The sequence below is a fragment of the Podarcis pityusensis genome (assembly GCF_964106645.2).
Source record: "Podarcis pityusensis genome assembly, chromosome: 17".
NCBI lineage: Eukaryota > Metazoa > Chordata > Lepidosauria > Squamata > Lacertidae > Podarcis > Podarcis pityusensis.
Window position 1 is genome coordinate 19,476,564 of NC_138042.1, and position 13,233 is coordinate 19,489,796.

Genomic DNA, 13,233 nt, shown 5'->3' on the forward strand with positions numbered 1-13,233 from the left:
GACTGCCCGGCACCCTGAAACCAACGGGCAGGCGGAAAGAGCAAACGGTGTCCTCCAGCAATACCTGAGGTGTTATGTCAATGACAGAGAGAATGACTGGGTAGAAAAGTTGGCGCTGGCGGAATTTGCCTACAACAATGCCGAGAATGTGTCCACAGGGATGAGCCCCTTCTTGGCTAATTATGGGTGTCATCCCAGGGGTTTCCCAGGGGGAGAAGGGGAGAGATGGAGCGTCCCGGCAGCCGAGCATTTTGTAGAAGAAATGGAAGCAATCCATCGTCAGCTCCAACTCAACTTAGAAAGGGCGAAGGAAGAATACAAGAGGCAGGCAGACAAGAACCGAAGGGAAGGTGAAACCATAAGGGTGGGAGATAGGGTGTGGCTGTCAACCCAAGGGTTGCCGTTCAAAGGAGGTTGTAAGAAATTAAGACCCAGGAGATTGGGTCCCTTTGAGGTCATTCAACAGGTCAACCCAGTGGCTTTCAGGCTCCGGTTACCCAACCACATGAAACTGCACCCAGTATTTCACAGGTCGTTACTGTCACCGTATGAGGGGGGACGAGAAGGGATGGCCACTCGGGGACCGGTCATAGAAGAAAGGGAATGCAGCAGCCATGTGGCAGAAATCCTCGACGCCAGGTGGAAGGGGGATCAGGTGGAGTATTTGGTAGCGTGGGAAGGAGAACCGGAGTCAGAAAACACTTGGGTAATGGCAGAAGATATCAATGACGAGGTATTGATAGAAACGTTCCATCAAAGGTTCCCAAGGAAACCTCAGCCTGTGGAGAGGTTCCGGAGGGAATACTTTGGGACCACCGATGAGGAGGAGGAGTTGGAAGGATTCTCGGACTCGGAAGGGGAAGGGGAGATGGACTCTGAGGAGGAGGAGTACTTCGAGACCAGGAACCGCAACAGGTGGAGAGAAGTGTTCGGGACATCGGAAGATGAAGGAAGTTCATTCCGGGGTTTTGCCTCCTCACCGCCCGTAGAGGAGGGGGCGAGAGGGGATGAAGGGGGCCCTGGAGGGGAGGTGGATGTCAGGGAACTGCCATCGGAAGGAAGGGAAGTGAAAGGGCTCACACAGGTTGGGAGAGACTCAGCAGCTGAAGAGGGAACCAGTAGGGGGAGAGGAGCTGAGCTGAGGGAAAGTGAGCTGGAGGGATGGCTCAGAGACACTTCCAGCGAAAACAGTGGGGAGGTTTCAGGACCTCCTGTAGGGACACCCACTCCTCGCCGGAAACTGTCACGCAGAGAGTCCAGAAGACGTGTTTCCGTTAAGGAGCTTTTATGTTGGAAGCGATTCCGAAAGCAACCACTGTCGGAATCTGCCAGCGACTGACGGAGCCATGTTTAAGGGGCTCCGTTACAGACAGAGGTTTGCAAACTTGACCAAACTCTGAGGGACTAGGATTTTACACACAAGCAGCTCATCGTCCCATCACAGACTCAGCTCCACACACACACACACACAGCTGGCAGTAGATAAACAGAACAAAGCGAAGGAGTCTCTTACCAGTTAGAGATTTTAATGATCACAGCAAGAGAACAAAGAATCTCTTTCCTAGGAATGGCGGTGCTCCCAATTAAGGGTTCCACCCACTTCCTACCTAATCACTCATGTCACTACCGCATCTTGTAACCTTGTCCTGTAACCACTGTGCTTTCTGTGCTGCCACCTTATCAGCTCTTCTTGACCTTGGGCTGAGTGGATGAATGCTTTCCAGAGACAGTGAATTTGTTTTTGGTTTTTTTCCAATTTTTTTAATTGATTTTCCACATTTATCACAAAAACAAACATAACAAAACACACAATAAGGAAAAAAACATCACACTACAATAAACTAAACACACAAAAAATTCTTTCTTCAAATACCTAATTCTCATTACATTGATAACTGACTTCCTCAAATCCCCTCTAACTGAATTTCATTATGTCACTTGTATAACAGTTCTCCAAATTCATATTTCTAATAATATTGACTCCTTTCATTTACTAGCCTCTTCCCCTTTATTAATATTTTAATCCTTAATATTTACTCTAACATCTTCTTATTCTACCCGTAAGCCTATTTATTAGTTCCAAGAATTTTATATTTATCTTATATCACAATATTTAGCTAAATATTCTTTAAATTTCTTCCAGTCCTCTTGTATCTTCTCCTCTTTCTGGTCACGGATTCTTCCAGTCAGGTCGGCCAGCTCCAAAAAGTCCAACATCTTCATCTGCCATTCTTCTATTGTTGGTATTTCTTGCAATTTCCAGTTTTTGGTTAATAAAAGTCTTGCCACTGTAGTGGCATACAAAAACAGTCTAACATCCTTTTTGGGCAGTTCCAATCCTAGAGACAGTGAATTTGTTAACTCTCTCTCTCCCAGTGCATCTTCTTCTAGCTGTTCCCCAACCAGTATTTCCCAACTTCTGTCTTCTGAACTATGTCCCTCTGCAAACCACTGTTCCAAATCTATACTGTCCCGCTGCTCCTGGGAAGATTCAGGATCCTGCTTAGAAGCAGGGAAAAGGGAAGTCTCCCACCATTCCTCCTCAGTGCAGCCCTCCTCAGCACGATCCCTGACATTGCCCCACCTCTTGTGCTGGTGGTTCTTCATCTCTCACATTCAGCTCAGGGCTGCCCAAAAAAAGTAGAGGAGGAAAACTGTGGAGAGATTCATTCAGTATCCCCCACAGACAACGTCAACAAAAATAGATGGAGTCAAAGGAGAATGGGTTGCTACTGCACTGAGACCATATCTCCACAGGATCTTCTCACATTCGCAGTTTGGCACTTGGGTGTGAACCGAAAACAAGGGCATCATCAACAGCAGCAGAAACTTTGTTGTTGTAAAAATCACATTGTGTGTTTTGTCTGCCTTTCTCCTGTGTGAAGTATTTTCCCACTATTCACCCCATGGTTCTCTCCCTGTCTACCTTGTTGCTACCAGGGAATTAGCCTGGCTTGTACCTGAAGACCACGTAGCTTGTGGAGATAAGTTGAGCTGAATGGTGGAGACCACCTCCCCATCCTGACCCTTCCAGGAAGGAGGAAGAGGAAGACAGTATAGATTTACAACAGGGGTTTGAAGGAGGTCACAGCTCAGAGGCAGATGAGGGGGAAAGGTGGGAAATCATCAGAAAGCCAGAACAACACCTGGCTGACACATTGTCATTAGAAAGCATTCCAGACCCACCATCTCCCAGAACCCAGCGAGCCTTAAAAGTAGGAGAGCAAAGAGCTCAAAGACAGAGGGCAGATAGCAGCACCCGTAGAAGAGATGATGAGAATGATGAAAGAAGAAGTGAGAAAGACAGGGGGTGGAGATTGACTCGGGACAATGCCTTTATCCAAGAGGCTGGGTTCTATAGCCTCTCTTTGTAAATATTGAAATAAAAAAAGACGGTAAGAAACTTTTCCTTGTCTTTATACTTTCCTGGGCAACCAGCCAGGAGCCACTGACAGCATCCTGACACTGATTCTCTAAAGACAGCTGATTATCTGTGTCTTTAGTGGATTCATTTCCCAAAACAGCAAATAGGAAATTGAAAGAAGTCCCATGTCTTTATGTATGGCTTTCTGTCTTTTTCTGTGGCAGGTTGTTTTCGTGGATGGGTGGCATGATTTGGATAACACCGATTATGACTGTTGGCCCCTGGAGAAACCAGATGAGTATAACATGCTGGATTGTGGTGGTGAGTTCACCTCTTGTTTTCGCAGGATACAGCCTCTTGGTAATGCAGTAGACTGGAAAGAAATGGAAGTAATCAAGAGGATTCCTAATGCATCTCCAAACTTGTACCTGACTGCAAATCCATGAGTCAGCAGTAACATCTATTTCCAGGCAATTTAAATGGAGGAAAGTAACCAGCACGCTCACAAGAACGTCAGGGGGGGAAATGTTTGCCTGGAGTTCAAGTATTCCGAGGAAAATTCAGCCAGGGTGATCCAAACACAAAGAAAAGATTTACAGCAGGGGTCTCCAAGTTTCCCTTGCCTCGGGCCGCTGTCTCAAGCAATGATCGCACGGCAGGCCGGAGGGCGGGGGGAGCGCACGCCCGTACACGCATGCACATGCTATTTCCAGTGCACATCCGTGTCGGAGGAGGCCTGTGCGCATGCGCACAAGCTATTTCCGGTGCGCCTCCGACCCGGAAGTGGGTCCCCGCGCCGCGCTGCACCAGTAAGAGCGGGCGGGGGTGGGAGGCAGTGGGGGTCACTGCGGGCTGGATAAACAAGTCCCTCAGGCCTTATCCGGCCCCTGGGCCGTAGGTTGGTGACCCCTGATTTACAGCATGGTTACGATCTATTCATTATGTGTAACTAAATGTACAGGAGTTTGCCTTTTGTCTTGAAGCCATTGGACAAAATCAGACCAGCTCCATGCCAACTCCCAGAAGCCCCAACCAATACAGCCACTGATCAGGGATGATGGGAGTTTTGGCCAGAAAATTCTGGAAGACTGTTGGTGCCGTATCCGAGCTCTGGAGCAACAGATTAAAAAATAATAATTGCTCCATCATCTATGTGACAGACCTTCAAATCCTGCTTTATTAGTTACATGCACAAAATAACCTGTTTAGGCCAATATCATTTGCATAGTGCTGTTGTTTGATTGGTTTTGGCTGTGAAGTGTTGAGCCGGCTTTTATCTCTTCAGGCCTGGAGATGGCTTGGGTTCAGAGACCCCCAGAAAAGGTCATAAGTGGGGAATCCTTTGATGTAATCTACACAGTCATTGCTTCCGACAACTTTTACCACTATTCTGTGGAAAATGGGATCCTTTCCCACAGGTGAGTCATTGAATGCAAGGTGGTCCTAGCTGTACTCCTCTTCAAGGTTTGATAAGCATCGATAAACCTATACAGTGGTACCTCGGGTTACATACGCTTCAGGTTACAGACTCTGCTAACCCAGAAATATTACCTCAGGTTAAGAACTTTGCTTCAGGATGAGAACAGAAATTGTGCTCTGGCAGCGCGGCGGCGGCAGGAGGCCCCATTATTAGCTAAGGTGGTGCTTCAGGTTAAGAACAGTTTCAGGTTAAGAATGGACCTCCAGAACGAATTAAGTACTTAACCCAAGGTACCACTGTACAACAAAACAGCCTTGACACACCTGAAATTCTTTCATACAAGTACAGCAAACTCTGGTTGTTGCAGACTATACCAGAAAACTATTAACATCTGCCCTTTTTGTAAATGCAACCCCCCCCCCCTGAGACATCTGGGTCACTGGGGGACTCAGTATGTTTTCATTATAGTTCACATACATGAGGGGACAAAAGCACACCTTAGAAAATTTATCTTCTTGAACTTCACCTCTAGCTGAACTTAAGTACTAGTAAGCTTTTCTGCAATATTCTGCCATAGCAGGTGTTGGAAAGAGAAGCTCCCGTCAGATTAATTCTGGAGTTCCCCCTCCCCAAGATATATAAAAACAGAAGTTATTGGATTATTTTTTTTCACCTCCAAATAAACGATTGGGCAATATCACAATCTGGTGTGAATTAGATTGGAATGACATTTCCCCCCAAATTTAATACTTAAATCACAGTGCTGTTTTTAACTTGATTAAAATTGGAGAGATTCTTCCCTGTTATGATCAAAGATATATTGTCTTAATCTCCTTTCACCGTGATAGGTAGGCATCCTTCTTATCCCTGAAAGAACATCTGGTTGATATTGCTTCCTAGCATGCTTCTGCCCTCTTTTGGCTGGTAAGTCAGGGCTGAGCCAAGAGACATGGGGCCGAGGTCTCAGGTAGCCACTGGCTTTCGCACCTCCTGAATATTCCACTACAGTTCTCAGCACGAAATAATTAAATATCAAAATCCTATAGGAATGTGGATTTGGAGAGAGGATATATTTTAAATGGTCTTTAAATAATATGCAGATTTTTATTTATTTTTTTGCACAGATTCCCCCAAGAAATCACATGATTGATGCAGAAACTTTATGGGTAAAGCTGTGTGAAAGTTGACAGAGACCAGATTTGACTGCTCTTGATTTGCTTGTCTTTAGGGGGATTTGGAAATTATGGTCTTTCTTACTATACTAACACCAAGATGCAGGGCCACGCCAGGACGATGTGCTGCTTCTGGCAAAAGCAAAAATGCCTACCACTGTGCCTGGCTGCCTCTGCCTACCTCTGCCTCTGCAGCCTCCCCTGCCACACCTCGTTGCCTGGCCACTTCCTCTTCCACCACCCTCTGCCTCCTTTGCAGTGGGCACAAAGGAGGAAATTGCAGGCGATGGCAAAGGGTGTGGGCGGGTGTGGAGGAGGCAGCCACAGTGGCAAGTTGTGGCATGGGAGGCCGCCACCTGAGGTGACCTCCTCCCCTTGCCTCATGAGTGGGCTGGCCCTACCAAGATGTCTACATGTCGAATCCTCCAGAAAAAACAATCTCTCAAAGGACCTGTTGATGGCATTTTACCATTGTACTGTTGAGAGTGTATTAACTTATGGTCTGTGTGTGTGGTTTGGGAGCTGTGGTTTGGGAGAGAATAACTGGGTGAACTCTCCCCAGCTTGGATCAAATCTACGCTTCCAGGTGTCATAAGAAAGCTGCAGAGATAGCGCAGGATAGTGCGCACCCTGGAAATGATCTCTTTCAGCTTCTGCCTTCTGGAAGGAGGTACAGGGTTATAAAGACTAGGACTAGCCGCCTGAGAAACAGTTTCTACTCAAATGCGATTTTACTTTTAAACGCATTGTAAGGAGTCTGTATGGGAGTATATTGTATTTAAAAATGGGGTATCAGAGTTTTTAGGGGGCTAACCAGGTTGGGATAGCTGAGATACCAGGCTTGTTGGTTTTTGAATGTCTTATTTAGATTTTTTAATTTCGTTGTTCTGTATGGGACAATGACAATAAAGATTATTGTGTTGTATCGTAGCAAAATTGATTTCAAAGTAAGCTTTGTCTCTGGAATTTTTTTTATTATTTTTTTTAAGTGATGCAACTACTGCCAAAATGTTCTGTGAGGAACAGGAGTGCCCTCCCAACTGGAAAGATGCAAATGGAGAGAACTGCTGTGTCCATCATGCGAACATTCACTCTTGCCCATTGGCCTTCATGGTTAGTACAAACGTCAAGGCTTTTGACATGGCCACATTCCCTAGCCTGGGGAAACTGATAGCCATTAGGTCCTGGGAAACACCATTTAATGGAGGCACAGAGCAGGGCTAGAAATTTGCTCAGTGGTTCTTTCCTTTCCCCTCTGTGGGCTATGGCCGAGAGGCACCAGGAACATGCATCTCTAACGAGGAGAACATGCCTGGCACTGTGTTATAAAAGTGGGAGCTGTGAGCCAGGAAGCCCCTCAATTCAAATCTCAGCTCAGCTATGGAAGCAGTGATGACCACCAACTGGGATGGCTTTAAAAGAGGATTGGACACAGGGGTGCCAACTTGAATAATAAAAAATGGGGGGGGGACAAGGTAAGCCCTGCCCATATAATCAATCACAAGACACACCATTTGACTGACAATGCCCATCAACTTTGGGGGCATTGGCCTCCTCAAATATTTTATTGGAGGGGGGGGCGCTGAAAGGACATCAGCCTCTAGGAGTTGGCACCTATTATTGGACCTATTCATGGCAGGCAATGCCATCAGTGGTTACTGTCAGGAGTTCAGCCTACACTTGAGTAGGGCCCTGGCAGAGACACATGCCCGACTGGCATGTTCCCTCCCTCCTGGTCGATCGTTCGGGAGCTTCAAAAGCATTCTTCATCCCGAACATCACAGCGACCAATGCCAACAGACACCGGCACACTTAGGGATCCGCAGAATCTTCGCAGCTTGTGTGACAGAACCCCAGCAACTCAGCATTTTGGCTAATCTACTTTATTTACATATAAACACACACGGAGCACTGCAACACGGCTCTCTAGCATCAGACAGCAAAGAGAGAAAGAACAAAGGACAATAATCCCATTTCACGGAACACAGTAACACAAACATCCTGTCTCCGTCACTTCCCACTCTGTGGAGTCAAAATATATACTGTCATGTGAAAGACAACAATCCTATGACTGCAATCATAGAGCAGGAATTCTAACAGTTACTAACCACAATGGCTATGTTCTGCCTCTGCTGTCAGGGCAGTGTGCCCCTGAATACCAGTTTCTGGGAATCACAGGTGCAGAGAGTTGCACTCATGTCCTGCTTGCAGGTGTCAAGGCTTTGGGAAAGCTATTCCTCCCCCAGTTGCAGCAAGAGCAGAGAAACAAGGTAGAGTTCTTTTCATGAGTTTTATTCAATCATAACAGCGAGAGACAAGAGAACGCGACAAGCCCTAACAATGGCGTCGCTCCAACTGAGTCCCTCCTTCCTCCTTCCTAGCAACAGCATCTGCTCTTACGGCGGCCACTTGTGATCAAACGTCTCTGAGTCCTTTGTTCCTGCACTCTTAACGAATGCCGAGTTCTGGGAGAAGGGGGGTCAGAAATACTCTCCAGTGACAATGTGTCAGCTGGCTGCCCTGCTTCTGTCTTCCCCCTCCCCTCCTCCTTCTAACACTGCCCAACTTTTCTGTTCATCTATCTCTGAGCTGTGACCTTCCTCCAGCTCCTGCTATAAATCAAGGCTGCATTCCTCTTCTCCTGCAGCATCAGGAGAAGGGGAGGGTGACCCCCACCATTCCTCCTCCAATCTCACCTTCTTGAGTCCAATCCCTGGCAGTGGGCTTCGCAAGAGCATCTTGTTGGCCACTGTGAGAACAGGGTGCTGGACTAGATATAGCAGACTCGTCTCATGTTCTTGTGATTTTATGGTTAGCTGATCTGAGGGATGCCCCACTACGCTCTCCATGCTAGACTACTCCCTGCAATAGGGAAATGGTAATATGAGGATCCACTGCACTCGTCTGATCCCTAGCTGCTTTGAGCACTTGAAATGTGCTATATAAATGCAAAGCCCTTTTGTCCGTCTTCTTTAGAAAGAAAAGGGGGAAAGTTATTCTTTGTGAACAGGCTTTTCTGGCTCTCCCTGCTTTTCGTTCTGAGGATGGGAAGGTTTTTTGCGAGTTAACCAAAAGGACACCGTTCTAGCCATCGGTTATTAAAGTTTCATTTTGGTGCAGATATTTTATGCTTCCCTGCTTAGATGGAACTGAATATGAAGGCTAAGAGGAATGTGGCTTTGTGATATGGAACACTCTTATATTGAGATAACTCTGTTCGGCTAAGTAAGAGCTATTTATACACCCTGGTGTCTTTTGCACGATTCTTTTCTTTCATACTTTTACCTTTGCTTGCAGGAGCCATCTGCATTTTTGGTATAACACAAATGGAGAGAAGTACATGGGGCTATCTGACATTAGCCACCAGAAATAAGCCATCCTTCCCCTACCCCCCACCCCCGCTAAAACCTTAAGTCCTTTGTATTGTATATTTTAGCACAATATAGTGAACATAATCCTTGTTGGTTACAGCTGGCTGGGAAATGAGAATCTTTGAAAATACTTACTCAAAATAGACTTTGTCCCCGCCCCACACAAAAATCTGTGGAAGAGCTGTCAGAACATGTTAAACTTCAAAGAAAATAAGCTGCAGAGAATCCTCTGTAAAGGAAGTATATGGGCAAAATTCCCTTCTTATACGCCTTTTACTGAAGGAAATCTAGAGGAGCTACCACCGCAAAGATGGCCATTTACACATCACCAAAAAAGAGAACAAAGGGTAATGCAGATTTGCATGGATTTTTCATCTGCTAAATTAATTTGTAGGTGCAGAGGCAAATTCAGAAATAATCACTGCATGTTATTTAAAAATACAAAGCAGCTTATCGTATTGATGAAGAATGAGACGAGGTGGCCTCTGTAACTGCTTAGTCTGCTGTCCAAGTCCCTGCTCTCTCTTCTTCTGGTTCTTTATGTTTAAACTAGACTTCAGGGGCAGATTTAAGGCAGTGCAAACAGTGTGGTTGCACCAGGTGCACAGCCAAGGAGGACGCCTTCTCAGAGCTCTGTAAACACTTGCCTAGCTTCAGGAAGGAGGCTTGAGGGCTCTGACAGGGTTATAGAGTCTTTCTGCCTCCTTCCCAGAGCTGGCCAAGTGTTTACTGGGCTTTGGTAGGAGGGCTCTAGGATTATGCCAGAGCCTTTCACCTCCTTCCCAAAGCTTGGCTTAAGATAGAGCCATGAGAGCTGGGGGGAGGGCATCAAATGGCCTTGCACAGGGCAGCATATTACCAAGGTCCACCCCGTAGACTTGGATCAGGCAGCCCTTCAAACAGAGCAGGGGTGGGGAAACTTTGGGCATCCAGATGTTTCTGAACTACAACTCCCATGATCCCTAGCCATTGGGGCTGGTGGAATTGCAGTTCTGCAAGCAAAACAATCTAAGGCTGTCAACGGATGACCCATAGAGAGCTTTCTGGGAGATAAAAGGGCCTCTCACCATTGTGCTAAAATGTCAATGTCATGTTTAAAATGTCAGGGAGGAACAAAAGCTTACCAAAATTTTAGTTCTGACCGTGACATTTTAACTTTGCCATTGAGCCATTCGGGGGGTGGGGTGTTGGATTTTGAATTTGAAACTTTGAAATATTCATGGGCAATTTGAATGGGGAATTCTAAGATAACTTGATTTTGCAACCATGTGGTCTAACTTCAATTCATTAACCTTTAAAGCCCAAAATGACCTGGGTGTAGGATAGCTTATGTAATAACAACTGTACAGTAGATCCCTATTTGCCACCTTTTCCATATGATTTGCTCATGCTAGGAGACATTGCCATGGCTTATCCAAACTTAGGCTGGTGGTTTTGAGGAGAAGGACTTTCTGTGTAGTGGTACCCACTGTCTAGAACTTTTCCTAAGGGAAGCTTGCTATGTCTGTTCTCCTTTATCCTTCCAGAGGCTAGCTGAAGTGTTTTTATTCTAGAGGGCTATGGGGCCAGTTGATGTTTGATATTATTGTACTATGTTTTAAATCAGGGATAGCCAATATGGTACCCTCTAGAGATATTGAGGACAACAGCTCCCATCATCTCTGACCATTGGCCATACTGACAGGGGATGATGGGAATTGTAGTCCAAAACATCTGGAGAATACCCCTTGGCTATTCCTCTTATGAAGTATTCTTATGTGTTGGTATGATGTTTTCGTATTTTGTAAACAGCTTTTTGCATTCTGTAAAGTTGAGCTATACATCAACTGGCAATGCTAATCTAAAATAATTTAAGCTTTCAAGAGCACTGAAACTCATGGTCCTGGAGGTTAAGTGAGATACAAAATTGGAAATCACAGGAAATTACAAATAAAAATGGCAGATACTTAAAACATTTCATCTGACATGCGAGAATACTAAATGTACCCAAAAGGGCTGAAAAAATGAAGCCTAGCTGCATAATTCACTTTAAGTTATCGGGGCATTATCCAGAATTGCACTAAGGCTGATTATATATTCCCCTTTCTTAAGCACAGAATGTGACATTTAAATTCATTTCCAACTAAAGTTTGCTGTTACATGAACCTCTAAAAGACTATTTACATGACACTGAAGCTGTATTGTTTAATTTAATCTGCTTGGCAAAAGGGGAAAGGTGGCATTTGTGGACCATGGATCCCAGACGATGGCCAAATATTCACCCACACCAAGTCTACTGCGGGCAAAATGACACAAAGAAACTGGACTGCCAAGGTAAATAAGGTTTAATTCTCCTCACGGACTCTGTTTCACTCTCTTTCGGACTGCTGGGCAAAAGCCTGAATTATCTATTATTCCCCTTTGCCAGCCTGGTGCCCTCCAGATATCTTGGACTACAACTCCTGTGCTGGTTGCAGCTGATGGGAGTTGTAGTCAAAACCATCTGGCCTCAGTAGGCCACAGTGGGAATTTGGCTAGCTTAGCAGCTGCTTGGGACATTATGCTCTCTTTTTTAATCATTGCACCAAGAAGAACTGACCACATTTATGTCTCAAGAGCTCCAGACTACCTTTAAGCAGTTGTTGCATTGAATGAATATTCATTACACATATAGTAGAAATGGCCAAGTATCAGCCTAGTATTGTGATTATGGCACAACATGGGGTTAAAAAACCCCCACCTAAGTTGACTCTGGGTTTGATGTAGCTATACATTTATATAATGGGGAACCTGTAGACTTCCAGAAGTTGTTGGACTCCAAATCCCATCATCTCTAGTTAGCATGGTCAGTGGTTTGGTATGATGGGATATGGAGTCCAAAAACATCTGTAGGGTCACAAATTCCCCATCCTCGGTGTACATCATGCAGCTATTAGGGCAGCTTAACTTAATGTGGGCAGTAGCTTTCTGAATTAGCGAACTCTTTAAAGTCCTTTCACAGGAATTATTAAAAAGCACAGTGGAATAGGGCACTGTGATGTTGCTGCAAATGTTCAAGAAAAGGGCTCCCCCTTTCACTTAGCTAGATCCAGGTTCATTTAGTTATTCAATATTTCTTCACGCAGCATTCAGAATACATGACTCAAGATGTGGTGATAGCCTCTAGCTTAAAAGGAAATTCAACAAATTCTAAGAGAGTAGGCTATTAGCTATGATAGATGAATCGAATCTACATAGTGTGTCTGGAATACTGTGTCCAGTTCTGGGCACTGCAATTTAGGAAGGATATTGATAAGCTGGTTGTGTGCAGAAGGAGACGATGAAGGTTCTGGAAACCAAGCCCTATGAGGAACATAAGTTGAAGAAGTTTGGTATGTTTAGCCTGGAAAAGAGAGACTGAGATGAGATATGATAGCCACCTTCAAATATCTAAAGGGGTTGTCACATGGAGAATGGCGCAAGCTCTGGAGGGTAGGACTCAAACCAACGGCTTCAAGTTTCCAGAAAGGGGATTCCGACTAAACATCAGGAAGGACTGTCTGACAGTAGGAGCTGTTTGACAGCGAACAGTCTCTCTTGAGAGGTGGTGGCCACCCAACCTCTCTTAAAAACCTCCAAGAAAGGAGAGTCAATGTTTTGAAACAGAGGTTGGATAGCCATCTGTAATGGATGCTTTAGCTGAGATCCCTGTATTGCCAGGGGTTGGACTCGATAACCCATATGGTCCCTTCCAACCCTACGATTCTTTGATTCTATGAGTGAAACGCTATCCCTGCAAATAACAAATGCTGGGGACTAACAGGGGGAAGGTGACCATCTCCACAACCCTCCTCGGGAGACTGCAGAGGCATCTGGATGGCCAATGGCAATCTGGACTAGAATGGTTCTCACTGATCTCATTGAGTTGCTGTTCTTCTCTTTCTCTTC